A 15,167-nucleotide genomic window follows, 5' to 3' on the forward strand; every position below is an offset into this window, starting at 1 on the left:
TCCCAAAATATTTCGGCTACGTTTTGACGTACTTCACAAGTCCCCACATCCAGACAGGGTTCCCTTCACAACGTGGTCCAAAAAGCATCCGAGCAATCTTGTCCGATAGCAACTCTTTAAAAATAGCAGAGTACACTTGTCAGTTACGTGATCTTGGATTATCTTTGTGCAGTAGGTTCATGAAAATAGCAATGGTCTCCTGTCATACGGAATAGCTTTTTTTTGCTGCAGCTTCGTAAAAACAGGAAAGTTATTCGGTCATTTAGAGGATCTTTGACTAGCTTGTCTGCAGTAGGTTCTTAAAAACACCAAGCGTTTTCTGTCATGTAGAGGATCTTTGACAAGCTTTTTTTGCTGGAGCATCTTAAAAACAGCAATGGTCTCCTATGAATAGTTTTTTTTTTTGCATTAGTTTCTTAAAAAAAGCAAAGTTCTTCGTCATAAAGAGGATCTTTGACAACCTTTTCTTGCAGTCAGTTCTTAAAAACATCAACGTTCTTCTTTCATATTAAGAATCTTCAAGCTTTTTTTAAATTATTTTTTTTGCTGGAGCTTCTAAAAAACAGTAACGTTTCCTGTCATAAAGAGGATCTTTGACTAGCTTTTTTTCCAGGAGGTTTTTAAAAACATCAAATGTATTCCGTCGTATAGAGGATCTTTGTTTAGTTTTTGCAGAAGGTCTTTAGCTGAATACTCTTGTCTTATAGAGGATAGTCAAATATTTTTGTTGCAGAATGTCTTTAGAAGCAGCTAAAGACTCCTGTCTTATAGAGGATCTTTGACTACATTTCTTGAAGAAGGTCTTTAGAAGCAGCTGAAAAGTCCTGTCTTAAAGAGGATCTTTGACAAAAATTTTTGAAAAAGGTCTTTTGAAGCAGCTGATGACTCCTGCATTTAGAGGATCTTTGACTTTTTTTTTTTTTTTTCAGATGGACTTTGGAAGCTTGCTGAAGACTTTTGCCATATAGAGGATCTTTGACATTTTTTTTGCAGAAGGTCTTTGGAAGCAACTGATGACTTTTGCATACAGAGGATCTTTGACTAGTTTTTCTTTTTTTCAGAAGGTCTTTGGAAGGAACTGAAGACTCCTGCAATTTAGAGGATCTTTGACATTTTTTGTTTGTTTGCAGAAGTTCTTTGGAAGCCACTGAAGACTCCAGTCTTATAGAGGATCTTTGACTAGAGTTTTTGAAGAAGGCATTTGGAAGCAGCTGAAGACTCCTGTCTTATACAGGATATTTGACTAGTTTTTTTCAGAAAGTCTTTGGAAGCAACTGGAGACTCCTGTCTAATAGAGGATCTTTGAATAACTTTTTTGCAGAAGGATTTTCGAAGCAGCTGAAGAGTCCTGTCCTATTGAGCATCTTTGACTAGCTTTTTTTGCAGAAGGTCTTTAGAAGCAGCTGAAGACTCCTGTCTTATAGAGGATATTGGACTAGATTTTTTGAAAAAGGACTTTGGAAGCAGCTGAAGACTCCTGTCTTTTACACAATCTTTGACAAGTTTTTTGCAGATGGTCTTTGGAAGCAACTGATGACTTTTGCATACAGAGGATCTTTGACTAGTTTTGTTTTTTTCAGAAGGTCTTTGGAAGCAACTGAAGACTCCTGCAATATAGAGGATCGTTGACATTTTTTTTGTTCGCAGAAGTTCTTTGGAAGCAACTGAAGACTCCTGTCTTTTAGAGGATCTTTGACTAGAGTTTTTGAAGAAGGTACTTGGAAGCAGCTGAAGACTCCTGTCTTATAGAAGATCTTTGAATAGTTTTTTGCAGAAGGTCTTTGGAGGCATCTGATGACTCCTGCATATAGAGGATCTTTGACTATTTTTTTTTCCAGATGGTCTTTGGAAGCTTGCTGAAGACACCCACCATAAAGAGGATCTTTGACGTTTTTTTTCAGAAGGTTTTTAAAAGCAGCCGAAGACTCCTGTGGGGTGGTATAGCTCGGTTGGTAGAGCGGCCGAGCCAGCAACTTAAGGGTTGCAGGTTCGAATCCTGCTTCCGCCATCCGAGTCACTGCCATTGTGTCCTTGGGCAAGTCACTTTACCCACCTGCTCCCAGTGCCACCCACACTGGTTTAAATGTAAAAATTAGATATTGGGTTTCGCTTTGAGTCACTAGAAAAAAAAGCGCTATATAAATATAATTCACTTCACTAATTCACTTATAGAGGATATTTGACAATTCTTTTGCAGAAAGTCTTTGGAAGCAACTGAAGACTCCTGTCTAATACAGGATCTTTGAATAACTTTTTTTGCAGAAGGATTTTCGAAGCAGCTGAAGAGTCCTGTTCTATTGAGCATCTTTGACTAGCTTTTTTTGCAGAAGGTCTTTAGAAGCAGCTGAAAGATCCTTTCTTATGGAAGATATTCGACTAGATTTTTTGAAGAAGGTCTTTGTAAGCAGCTGAAGACTCCTGTCTTTCACAGATCTTTGACTAGTTTTTTGCAGAAGGTCTTTGGAAGCAACTGATGACTTTTGCATTCAGAGGATCTTTGGCTAGTTTTTTTTTTTTTTCAGAAGGCTTTTGGAAGCAACTGAAGACTCTAGTCTAATAGAGGATCTTTAAATAACTTTTTTGCAGAATGATTTTTGAAGCAGCTGAAGAGTCTTGTCCTATTGAGCATCTTTGACTAGCTTTTTTTGCAGAAGGTCTTTAGAAGCAGCTGAAGACTCCTGTCTTATAGAGGATATTAGACTAGATTTTTTTTTACGAAGGTCCTTGGAAGCAGCTGAATACTCCTGTTTTATACAGGATCTTTGACTAGTTATTTGCAGAAGGTCTTTGGAAGCAACTGATGAATTTTGCATACAGAGGATCTTTGACTATTTTTTTTTTTTCAGAAGGTCTTAGGAAGGAACTGAAGACTCCTGCCATATAGATGATCCTTGACATTTATTTTTATTTTTTGCAAAAGGTCTTTGGAACTGTGGAGAGGCGGAGCCGTCGGGCCAACAGCGGGGTAGCGGTCCTACCCCAGATGGCGGCCAGGAGGCGGAGTATGCAGCGGAACGGAGAGGCGGGGCACGCTTGGAGTGACGCTCCAGCCATTAGAGTCAGGTGCGTAAACCACACACCTGCTCTCAATCCCTGCATCTTCTCCTGCAGTTTAAAAGGGGAGAAGGAAGAGCGATCATGGCAGAAGACGGAGGAGAATTCATGGCAAAAGACAACGAGAGCAACCAGACGAGAGATGAGCCCGCGAGGAAGACGCAGTCACCGGCCACCGAAAGGCGCGCCGAGACGAGCAGGAAAAGAGGTCGCGCCGATTTCCAGCGCGACCTCTTTTCCTGCTCGTCTCGGCGCGCCTTTCGGTGGCCGGTGACTGCGTCTTCCTCGCGGGCTCATCTCTCGTCTGGTTTATTGAAATAATAAACGAGGGTCAAACTTGCTACAATGAGTCTTGTATCGATGGTCCATGCAACCCGCACGATGACGGCTGGAGAACTGTCACAGTAGGCAACTGAAGACTCCCGCCATATAGAAGATGTTTGACATATGTTTTTGCAGAAGGTCTTTACATGCAGCAGAAAACTCCTGCCATTGAGGATCTTTGACTAGCTTTTTTGCAGAAGGTCTTTAAAAGCAGCTGAAGACTCCTGCCAAATAGATGACTAAGATGGCTCTTTGAGTAGTGTAAAGATATTCTTTAGTGTTTATATTTAAGATATGATGTATTTATTGAGGTCAAGTGTTGGGACAGAGTCATGCTCATGAAAAAGAACAACACTTGCTGCCTGTTTTTTTGCTACCAAACAATCTTTTCTGTGTGACTTTGTTTCCTGCAACAAAGAGTGTAAGCGTATGAAAATCCTCTACGTGATAGAATCGTGGCTTCGGCATCTTTTGGAAGCCTGACCTTGGCTTCTTGTTTGGAGTTCTGCAGCCTGGATTATGGAGAAAGGCATCTTTGGCAAACACACATTTTGCTCCCGGAGTTCGGCGCCTGTTTCCCCTCCCTCGGCTTTGTGTCGCAGAATGCAAAACAAGGCGAGTTCTGAGCCAGGCAATCTTTTTTTTTTTTATTTTTTTTTTTTGGTATTGACATCTCTGCGGGGAGGAAGTGGTTTATTGTTATCGTGTTTTGTCACCCTGCCTTAAGTAGGTCAAACTGAAAGTTACGTTTGAAGAAAAGACTGCCAAAAGTCAAGCTAGACTGCTAGCTGTTAGCTTTCAGCGCTAACGTGCAATGGTTGTATTACGAATACTTTGTGGTGGGGGGGACAAACATCTTTAGCATTGCCATGGCAACCCTGCTTCAGAAACGTACACAAACTTTTGTCGTATAGAGGATCTTTGACTAGCTTTTGTTGCAGTAGGTTGTTAAAAACAGCAAAGTTCTCCTGGCATATAGAGGATCTTTGACTAGCTTTTTTTTGTAGTAGATTCTTGAAAACATGTAAGTTTTTCTGTCATTTAGAGGATCATTGACTAGCATTTTTGCAGTAGGTTATCAAAAACAGCAACAGTTTCCTGCCATATAGAGGATCTTTGACTCGATTTTTTGCAGTATGTTCTCACACACATCAAAGTTATTCTGTGATTAAAAAAAATATTTGACTAGCTTTTTTTGTGGTAGGTTCTTAAAAACAGCAAAGTTCTGTCATATTGAGGATTTTTGACTAGATTTTTTTTTGCAGTAGGTTCTTAAAAAAGCTAAGTTCTTCTTCATATAGAGGATCTTTGACTAGTTTATTTGCAGAAGGTTGTTAGAAGCAGCTGAAAACTCATATTTTATAGAGGATATTTGAATAGCTTTTTTGCAGAAGGCCTTTAGAAGCAGCTAAAGACTCCTGTCATAAAGAGGATCTTTGACTATTTTATTTATTTTTTTTTGGGCTGGAACTTCTTAAATGCAGCCTTTCTTTTGGAAGAGGGAGGGGTTCTTTTTTTTTTTTTTTTTTCATAAAGAAATACAGTCATGTGTGCTTTCGGACTGTATCCCTGCAGACTATATTGATGTATATTTTTATATAATGTATATATTGTGTTTTTTATGTTGATTTATAAAGATATATATATATATATATATATATATATATGTATATATATATATATATATATATATATATATATACATATATATATATTATTCCTTGTGCGGCCCAGTACCAATCGGTCCGGTGGTTGGGGACCACCGATTTAGAGGATCTTTGTTCTTATTTATACAGAAAGTCGCTGACTAGTTTATTTGCAGAAAGTCTTTAGTGGCAGCTGAAGACTCCTATTTTATAGGGGATCTTTGAGTAGCTTTTTTGCAGAAGGTCTTTAGAAGCAGCTGAGGACTACTGCCATATAGAGGATCTTTGACTATTTTTTTTATTTTTTATTTTTTTTTGCTGGAGCTTCTTAAATGCAGCAACAGTTGCCTGTCATTTAGAGAATCTTTGACTAGCTTTTTTTGGAGTAGGTTCTTAAAAACAGCAAAGTTCTTCTTTATATAGAGGATCGTTGACTAGTTTATTGCAGAAGGTCTTTAGAGGCAGCTGAAGACTCCTATTTTATAGAGGATCTTTGAGTAGCTTTTTTGCAGAAGGTCTTTAGAAGAAGTTGAACACTCCTGCCATAGAGAGGATCTGTGACTAGATTGTTTGCAGGAGGTCTTAGAAGCAGCTAAATGCTCATGTCTTATAGAGGATCTTTGACTAGTTTTTTTTTTTTGCAGGAGCTATTTAGAAGCAGCTGAAGACTCCTGTCTTATAGATGATCTTTGAACAGTTTCTGCAGGTCTTTGAAAGCAGCTGAAGACACTTATCTTAGAGAAGATATTTCACCATTTTTTGCAGAAGTTATTTAGAAGCAGCTGAAGACTCCTGTCTTATAGACGATTTTTGACTAGATTATTGCACAGGGTCTTTAAAAGCAGCCAGAGACCCCTGTCTTATAGAGGATCTTTAACTAGTTATTTTTTGCAGAAGGTCTTTAGAAGCTGCTGAAGATTCCTGTCTTATAGACGATCTTTGACTAGTTTTTTGCATTCGGTCTTTAGAAGCAGCTCAAGACTCCTGTCTAATAGAGGAACTTTGACTAGTTCTTTTTTTACAGAAAGTCTTCAGAAGCAGCTGAATATTCCTGTCTCATAGAGGATCTTTGGCTATTTTTTTGTTGCAGGAGCTATTTAGAAGCAGCTGAAGACTCCTGTCTTATAGATGATCTTTGACTAGTTGTTTGCAGAAGGATTTTAGAAGCAGCTCAAGACTCCTGTCATAGAGAAGATCTTTGACCAGTTTCTGCAGAACGTATTTAGAAGCATCTGAACATTCTTGTCTTATAGAGGATCTTCGACTAGTTTTTGCAGAAGGTCTTTGGAAGCAGCTGAAGACTCTTTTCTCAGAGAAGATATTTCACCATTTTTTGCAGAAATTATTTAGAAACAGCTGAAAACTCCTGTCTTATAGACGATCTTTGACTAGTTTATTGCATAGGGTCTTTAAAAGCAGCTAAAGACTCCCGTCTTATAGAGGATCTTTGACTTGTTATTTTTTGCAGTAGGTCTTTTGAAGCTGCTGAAGATTCCTGTCTTAGAGACGATCTTTGACTAGTTTTTTGCATACGGTCTTTAGAAGCAGCTCAAGACTCCTGTCTTATAGAGGAACTTTGACTAGTTCTTTTTTTGCAGAAGGTCTTTAGAAGCAGCTGAAGACTCCTCTCTTATAGACGATCTTTGATTAGTTTATTGCTTAGGGTCTTTGGAAGCAGCTGAATATTCCTGTCTTATAGAGGATCTTCCACTAGTTTTTGCAGAAGGTATTTGGAAGCAGCTTATTCCTACTCCTTTTCGTACATGTTGAGAGCAGATTGAAAAAACACAAGTCAGGTGGTGCTACGGTAGAAAAAAAAGTTAAGTCGTTAACTTTGGAGATTTAGCGTGATAAAAGTGAGAGATAAATAGCCTGTAATGCGACCAAAGTTGCGTTAAATGGAAAGTGTCAACAAACTCTCTTTCCCGCCCAAAAATGCCGCATTTTGTGTCAGCGCCAGCCGTCTGTGGTGCAGCAGCTCCGTGTTAGAACATTAGCGCATGGCGTGAAAGAGTTTTGCAAAAAAAATGTCCAAATCACTGAAGCACACTCTCGTAGCAAGCGCTAAGAGTGCTAACACTTTGGTTGGCTTTGCACAAACAGGCCGCATCAACAACTCCCAAAATAATGAACGTCGTCATAGTTGCATTAGTTATGGACATTTTTCTTTCGTTTGTTAGTCTGGTTATTTTTGAACAAAGTTACAACACATAATTACAGATACATATCAACTGTGGATAACATGACAGCCATTTCTTATAATAGAACACGTGTCAGGACAGAGAGATAGCTCAGGTCAATGTTGACCCAAGTCTGGCCCAGGGGCCATTTGTGGCCCGCAGCATATCTTTTATTGACCCTCTGAATATTCCGAAAACTAAAATGAAACTTGACCTCACAATAAAAACAATTACACAGTATGTGCGTTACATGCGGGGGGTCGCAGCTTGCTGCAAAGTTTGTTCCCCCGGGACGCAAACGAACCACTCTGGACAGGACTTGCAGGTAGGAACATTATTTATTTCGCGAAAATCAAAGAAGTACCAAAAACTGAAAATAAGCCGAAGGAACAACGTGCAGATCGCACTGGAAGATAAGGCTATCACTCAGCATGGACTAGAAGACAAATACTCACGTAGCAGGTTGCGTACAGCAAAAAAAGAAGCCACGAAGAGATGAATAAATAGATCTCTGGTTAGTGGTCGACTGCAGCCGACCATTAACCAAAGGCAGGTGAACCCATTCAATCCCCATAGAAACAAAAAAACAAAGAAAAAAAAACAAAACAGGAACTAAGGGAGTCCAAAAATAACAGTACATAACAAAAACATGAAACGGGCCAAAGATCATGAAAATGTGCATTGTTTTCTAACACAAAGCTGGGATATATTTATAGTTTTTAAATAAATAAATACAACCTAATAAATAAACAATACAGTATAATATTTTATAAATACAATATGTATTAAATAATATAGTATAACTATTCATATAACATATTTATAAACAAGAAATATTAAATACAATCCATAAAAAATGTAGAAATTAAGGGATTTAAATAGAGTGAAAAATGATGTGTATAAAATATATTTTTCAATACAAAAGCCGCACCCACTAAATTTGAGAATATTTTTTTTCCATATATTAGCCTCACAGAACTATAAGCCGCATAATTTTTGGGTGAAATGTGTTATTTAAACATAAGTATTTAGCAACATGTATTACATTTTTTTCCCAACTTGTACCCGTATCACGACAGTAAAATGGCTAATCAAACAAAATGGAAGTCATCGTCATGGACCCACTGGCTGCAGAAGCTAAACAGACTCAATAACTCCACGGTGACGTCTTGGTGAATTTACCGAGCAATTTGTGAAACTGAAACACCACAAAAAGAATGCCTGTGTATGTTAATGATACTAACACATACACACGCAAATATGTTAGCAAACTAATGCTCACAATGCTAATTTAATTACATTACGATAGCATGTACAAATAAATATGCATGAAAACACTCCTACAGACATCACACAGGGGACAGTTTAGTCGGTATGAATTGTTTTAGTTATCTTGTAAAACGTACAAACGACGAATGAAGAATCCTCTTGGGCAAAAACGCTATGAACGGTTTTACTTCCGGTTCAAGGCATTAAACCGGGAAGTACATTTCCAACCCGCAACACCTGCAGTGAGCGAACTCTTCCAAAAGATGACGTCGCTGCACAAACAATAACACACCTTTTCTGGCAAATGACTGACCCAGAGGCCTTGTGGTTAGCATGTCCGCCCTGATATCTGTAGGTCGTGAGTTCAATCCCCGGCCGGGTCATACCAAAGACTAAAAAAACAGGACCCATTGACTCCCTGCTTGGCACTCAGCATCAAGGGTTGGAATTGGGGGTTAAATAACCCACTGCTGCTCACTGCTCCCCTCACAAGAACAAGGGGATGGGTCGAATGCAGAGGTTAATTTCACCACATCTAGTGTGTGTGTGTGTCAATCATAGGTACTTTTTATTTGTTTTTGTTTTTTTACTTTTCAGTGTCGCTACTTGAGTTTCACGAAAATGATTGAACACAAAACATTACGGCTGCTTGCGAATAATAATCCGTAAAATATCTGCACTGTTTCATAAGCCGCATGGTTCAAAGCGTAGTGAAGAAGTAACGTCTTAAAGTCCGGAATTTACGGTATATAAAAAATTCGAAACAAAAATATTTGGATGAACTCACAACTTTATAAATCCTCCTTGCGAGATTAGACCACCGCCGAAACGAGCTCTTTCCAACGGACCGTATGCGATGAATGTTGGCATAAACAGTGGCCCGCCTGCAGCCCCGGGCAAGTTCATGAATGAAACATTTTCACCGGCGCTGAGGTTACATGGTGCACGCCTACTTTGGCGCCGCGGAGTGCACGTTTCCTAAGAGGGTGCACGGCCTGCCGTCAACAAACACGGGCATCGGGTCTAAAAATCAACTGGTCGGTGAGAATCAGGAGGCGGATGTAGAGCAGCGTCGGTTCGCGGCTACACTTCAACTTAATGGCAGAGCGGGGAAGTCAGATTTCCCTGCAGCACGGATTCTAAATGCTGCAAAATGTACCCTGGGGTTCAATAAAAGAGATATTCACCTATCAAAAGGTGGACGTTCTTCCCTTGTGAGGGAAACATTTAGAATTAGAGCAATCCATATCTGCTAAAGAAACCTGTGTGCTATTTATCGCCACACTACCAGAATAAAAGCATACAGGAGTGCAGGAGTCACCAACGCGGTGCCTGTAAGGAACAAATGAGTCGCCCGCTGGTCTGTTCTAAAAATAGCTCAAATAGCAGCACTTACCAGTGAGCTGCTCTATTTTTTATAATTGTATTTATTTACTAACAAGCTGGTCTGGCTTTGCTTGACATTTTTAATTCTAAGAGACACAAAACTCAAATAAAATTTGAAAATCTAAGAAAAAAATTTAAAGACTTGGTTTTCACATGTTTGAATAAATTAAGGCCCTGCGATGAGGTGGCGACTTGTCCAGGGTGTACACCGCCTTCCGCCCAATTGTAGCTGAGATAGGCGCCAGCGCCCCCCGCGACCCCGAAAGGGAATATGCGGTAGGAAATGGATGGATGGATAAATAAATAAATGTATTTTTTTTACTTCGCTTCTTCTAACTTTCAGAAAGACAACTTTAGAGAAAAAATTCAACCTTAAAAATGATTTTAGGATTTTTAAACACATATACCTTTTTACCTTTTAAAATCCTTCCTCTTCTTTCCTGACAATTTAAATCAATGATCAAGTATTTTTTTTTATTGTAAAGAAAAATAAATACATTTTAATTTAATTTTTCATTTTAGCTTCTGTTTTTTCAACGAAGAATATTTGTGAAATATTTCTTCAAACTTATTATGATTAAAATTAAAAAATATATATTCTGGCAAATCTAGAAAATCTGTAGAATTAAATTTAAATCTTATTTCAAAGTCATTTGAATTTCTTTTAAAATGTTGTTCTGGAAAATCTTGAAGAAATAATGATTTGTCTTTGTTAGAAATATAGCTTGGATTTTAACCTATTCAAAACATGTCATCAAAATTCTAAAATTAATCTTAATCAGGAAAAATTACTAACGATGTTCCATAAATTATTCTGTAATTTTTTTCAAAAAGATTCGAAATAGCTAGTTTTTCTCTTCATTTTTTCGGTTGAATTTTGAATTTTAAAGAATCAAAATTGAAGGTAAACTATGTTTCAAATTTTTATTTTCATTTTTTTCATGTTTTCTCCTCTTTTAAACCATTCAATTCAGTGTTTTTTTTTCATCATTTATTCTCTACAAAAAACCTTCCGTAAAAGGAAAAAAAAAGTACGACGGAATGAAAGACAGAAATACAATTTATACATATATATATATATATATATATATATATATATATATATATATATATATATATATATATGTATATATATATATATATATATATATTTATTTATTAAAGTTAAATTGAGCAAATAGGCTATTTCTGGCAATTTATTTAAGTGTGTATCAAACTGGTAGCCCTTCGCATTAATCAGTACCCAAGAAGTTTCAAAAAGGTTGGTGACCCCTGCAGTAGTGCGACACAGAGAGTTTTCGCACTTTTTCCATTCATGTGAAATACTTTTTTGTACTATTATAATCCAACGTGAGTCTAAATTGATGCATGTTTTGTACTAAAACCAATTCATGTTTTTCGATTTTTTTAAGGCAAAATAACAAAATTAGAATGTCTTTTTTAACTGGTCACCAGCGTTTTTACCGCAGCTGTGCAGCAGTGTTTACCTGGCTAAAGATTGTACGCCCGTAGAGCTGCACCATTAATCGAAATCGAATCGACATGGAGGTTCTAATTAGTGCGGTAAAAAAAGCCAGAGACTGAAGTATTTTTTTTCCTTTTTTTTTTTTTTCCGGCAAACATTTGAGCCTTGTATCCCACAGGAAACAGCAAAGTAGTCCCATCATAAAGAGATTCTTTGACATGCTTTTTTTGCAGTTTTCCTTAAAACCAGAGAAGCACTTTTGGCATGGAGAGGATCTGAAATGGTTCTGTTGTAAAGATGATTTTCTTGTAATGGGTTTCTGCCAAAAAAATTTACATTCTCCTGTAATAAAGAGCCTCTTTGACTAGTATTTTTGTGCCTCTTAAAATTGGCGCAAATTATCTTTCACTTGCTTTTTTTGCAGACGGTCTTCAGAAGCAGTTGAAGACTCCTGTCTTATAGATAATTTTGACTTTTTTTTTTTTTTTTTTTTTTGCAGAACGTCTTTAGGAGCAGCTGAAGACTGATGTCTAACAGAGGATCTTTGACTAGTTTTTTTTTTTTTTGCCAATGGCTTTCAGAAGCAGCTGAAGACTCCTGTCTATTAGAAGATCTTTGACTAGTTTTTTTTTTTTTGTTTGTTTTTTGCCAAAGGTCTTCAGAAGCAGCTGAAGACTCCTGTCTTATAGAGTGAAGTGTGAAGTGAATTATATGTATATAGCGCTTTTTTCTAGTGACTCAAAGCGCTTTACATAGTGAAACCCAATATCTAAGTTACATTTAAACCAGTGTGGGGGACACTGGGAGCAGGTGGGTAAAGTGACTTGCCCAAGGACACAACGGCAGTGACTAGGCTGGCTGAAGCGGGAATCGAAACTGCAACCCTCAAGTTGCTGGCACGGCCTCTCTACCAACCGAGCTATACCGCTATATAATATAGAGGATCTTTGACTTTTTTTTTTTTTTTTTTTTTTGCAGAAGGTCTCCAGAAGCAGCTGATGACTCTTGTCTTGATGTTTTTCAACTTGCTGAAATTTAGCAAGGAAAGCACCTTCTGTCACCTCACACCCGTTCGTCATTGATATTCCATTCAATCCATTAAGCCCCGAGAAGCCATTTTTATCCAGATTCGCCCGTCCTCATTACCCTAATTTTCCAATGCGCCTTTGTTTGATTAATGCCTGTATTGTTCACCTTGTTTCTGCAGCCTCTAAATCGCCACGCGCGCTGATTGCCACGTTTCTAAAGGCAACCTTCTTTCCGGCGTAGCTCAGCTATGACCCCGTAAAGGCGAGAAAAGCAAGGACAAAGCAAAGTAGATCATATAAGGTCGGCGCGGAAATATGTCCAGTGGACTGTGACTATCTCCCTGCGGACGGCCGAGACATTTTCTCTTTCAGAGGTGGATGAGCGTAGCGGTAGCAAAGTGCCATCACTTCAGCTCCTTTGTGCCAATGGCTGCAAAATGGCCAATTTCCTGTCCGGAGTGTGTGTTTTCACGTTTTTATCATCCCCACCGTCGTAGTTATTTAGCCGCACTTAAGCCCATCAGTCATCGGTGCCGAGTCCAGCGGAGGCCGACGTGCAGTAAAACTGACGGACGGCCTCGCGCATGACTGAAGATGTATGAGACAGGAACAAGAGCGAGACAGTCCCCTTTTTTTATATATATCATTATATTTCTAGTACCATCGTATGGTCAGAGGGCGGGAGCCATGTTTCTGACAGCGAAGAACCGCTTGGATGGGTTGTGCTCCTCTTTGAGACATGTCAGATTCTGGCTCGTGTTCGAAATAGGGATAGGTATCGTTTACATTTCAACTCGTACCAAATCGGTACTTTTAAAACGATGCCGAGTACTTAAAAAAAAAGTATTGCAGCAACATAGAAAATGTCAACAAAAAAAAAATTACTTGCTTGGATTGTATGTGGTTTTCAAAATGTGGTTTTAAATGAGCTGTTAGCCATAATTGTCACAATGATATCAAAAGAGGGCTTGAAATATGCGTAGTTGCATGTTGTGTTTTATTTATTAGTTTCTCCTTGTAAATTTAATTGCTGGAATAAAGGAAGATTTGAATGATATTCTAATTTCATGAGTTTTACCTGTACAGTATACCGTAAAAAAAAAAATATATATATATATATATATATATATATATATATATATATATATATATTAGGGGTGTTGGAAAAAATGGATTCGAATACGAATCGAATCGAATAAGTTGTGCAATTCAGAATCGATTCTCATTTTTTTTAAATCGATTTTTTTTTTCATCAATCCAACAAACCACTACACAGCAATACCATAACAATGCAATCTAATTCCAAAACCAAACCTGAACCGGCAACACTCAGAACTGCAATAAACAGAGCAATTGAGAGGAGACATAAACACATAAATAAATAAATAAATGGGTTGTACTTGTATAGCGCTTTTCTACCTTCAAGGTACTCAAAGCGCTTTGACACTACTTCCACATTTACCCATTCACACACACATTCACACACTGATGGATGGAGCTGCCATGCAAGGCGCTAACCAGCACCCATCAGGAGCAAGGGTGAAGTGTCTTGCTCAGGACACAACGGACGTGACGAGGTTGGTACTAGGTGGGAATTGAACCAGGGACGCTCGGGTTGCGCACGGCCACTCTCCCCACTGTGCCACGCCGTCCCTAACACGACACAGAACAAACTAAAAGTAGTGAAACAAAAATGAATATTATCAACAACGTATCAATATTAGTTATTAGCATAGCAGTGATTAAAAATCCCTCATTGACATTATCATTAGCAATTTATAAAAATTAAAAAAAAGAACAATAGTGTCTCAGTGGCTTACACTTGCATCGCATCTCATAAACTTGACAACACACTGTGTCCAATGTTTTCACAAAGATAAAATAAGTCATATTTTTGGTTCGTTTAATAGTTGAAACAAATTCACATTATCGCAATCAGTTGATAAAACATTGTCCTTTACAATTATAAAATATATATATATATTTTAAATATACTACTCTGCTAGCATGTCAACAGAGTGGGGTAGATCCTGCTGAAATCCTATGTATTGAATAAATACAGAATCGTTTTGAATTGGAAAAATATCGTTTTTAAATCGAGAATCGAGTCGAAAAAATCTACATATTATCGAATCGTTACCCCAAGAATCGATATTGTATGTATATATATATATATATATATATATATATATATATATATATATATATATATATATATATATATATATATGAAGATTTACACCCTTACTGTTTCCCTTTACCGATCTGGGTTTCGGTGCCAGTTCCTAGTTAAGAACACACAATTTAATTTCACAACTAATTAATTCACTCCAAAAACATTAGGTGTATTTGATTTTGGGTGAAATTTAAGGATGTTTATAATGCTCAAGTGGCACAAATTGCACAAAACATTGCAGTTGGTTAGGACATCAAAATTAATGGAAGCTATGAGTAAAATAAAGCAAATGGACATGGAATTAGCGAGTATGCCAGTTGCTTAACACAATCCCAAAACTGTAAAATTAGCATAGTCAGGCCACAATGTCATAATTCATCAAAAAAATGACCAGAAAACACTCACGCAAAGAGTCGATATCAGATCCAAAATGGCGGCATTAATTTAATTTACAGTGGAAGTGGAGCGTTGTTTACTCACAGGAAGTAAGTTTAGGGCCTGCTGGTTTTAAAGCGCCGCTGCTGCAGCTCACAGCGCAGCGGAGTAGAGGCAGGTGATGATGTGAGGCGAGGTCCCCTTAATTCGCATCCCCCCGTGGTCTCCTGGGCTCTCCCAGCGTCGAGATACCTGCAAAACAAC

At 38.0% G+C, this 15,167-nt stretch overlaps 1 protein-coding gene across 1 annotated transcript in view; it reads right to left on the bottom strand.

The window, feature by feature from the left end:
- Nucleotides 1–15,167, bottom strand: part of lingo1a (leucine rich repeat and Ig domain containing 1a) — a 282,863-nt gene that overhangs the window by 131,179 nt on the left and 136,517 nt on the right. Inside the window, exon 2 of the mRNA XM_061894597.1 lies at nt 15,009–15,155. The gene's annotated coding sequence lies outside the window, so the exon portion shown is untranslated. The remainder of the gene's footprint in view (nt 1–15,008; nt 15,156–15,167) is intronic.

This window comes from Nerophis ophidion, linkage group LG03 (genome assembly GCF_033978795.1).
Source record: "Nerophis ophidion isolate RoL-2023_Sa linkage group LG03, RoL_Noph_v1.0, whole genome shotgun sequence".
Classification (NCBI taxonomy): domain Eukaryota; kingdom Metazoa; phylum Chordata; class Actinopteri; order Syngnathiformes; family Syngnathidae; genus Nerophis; species Nerophis ophidion.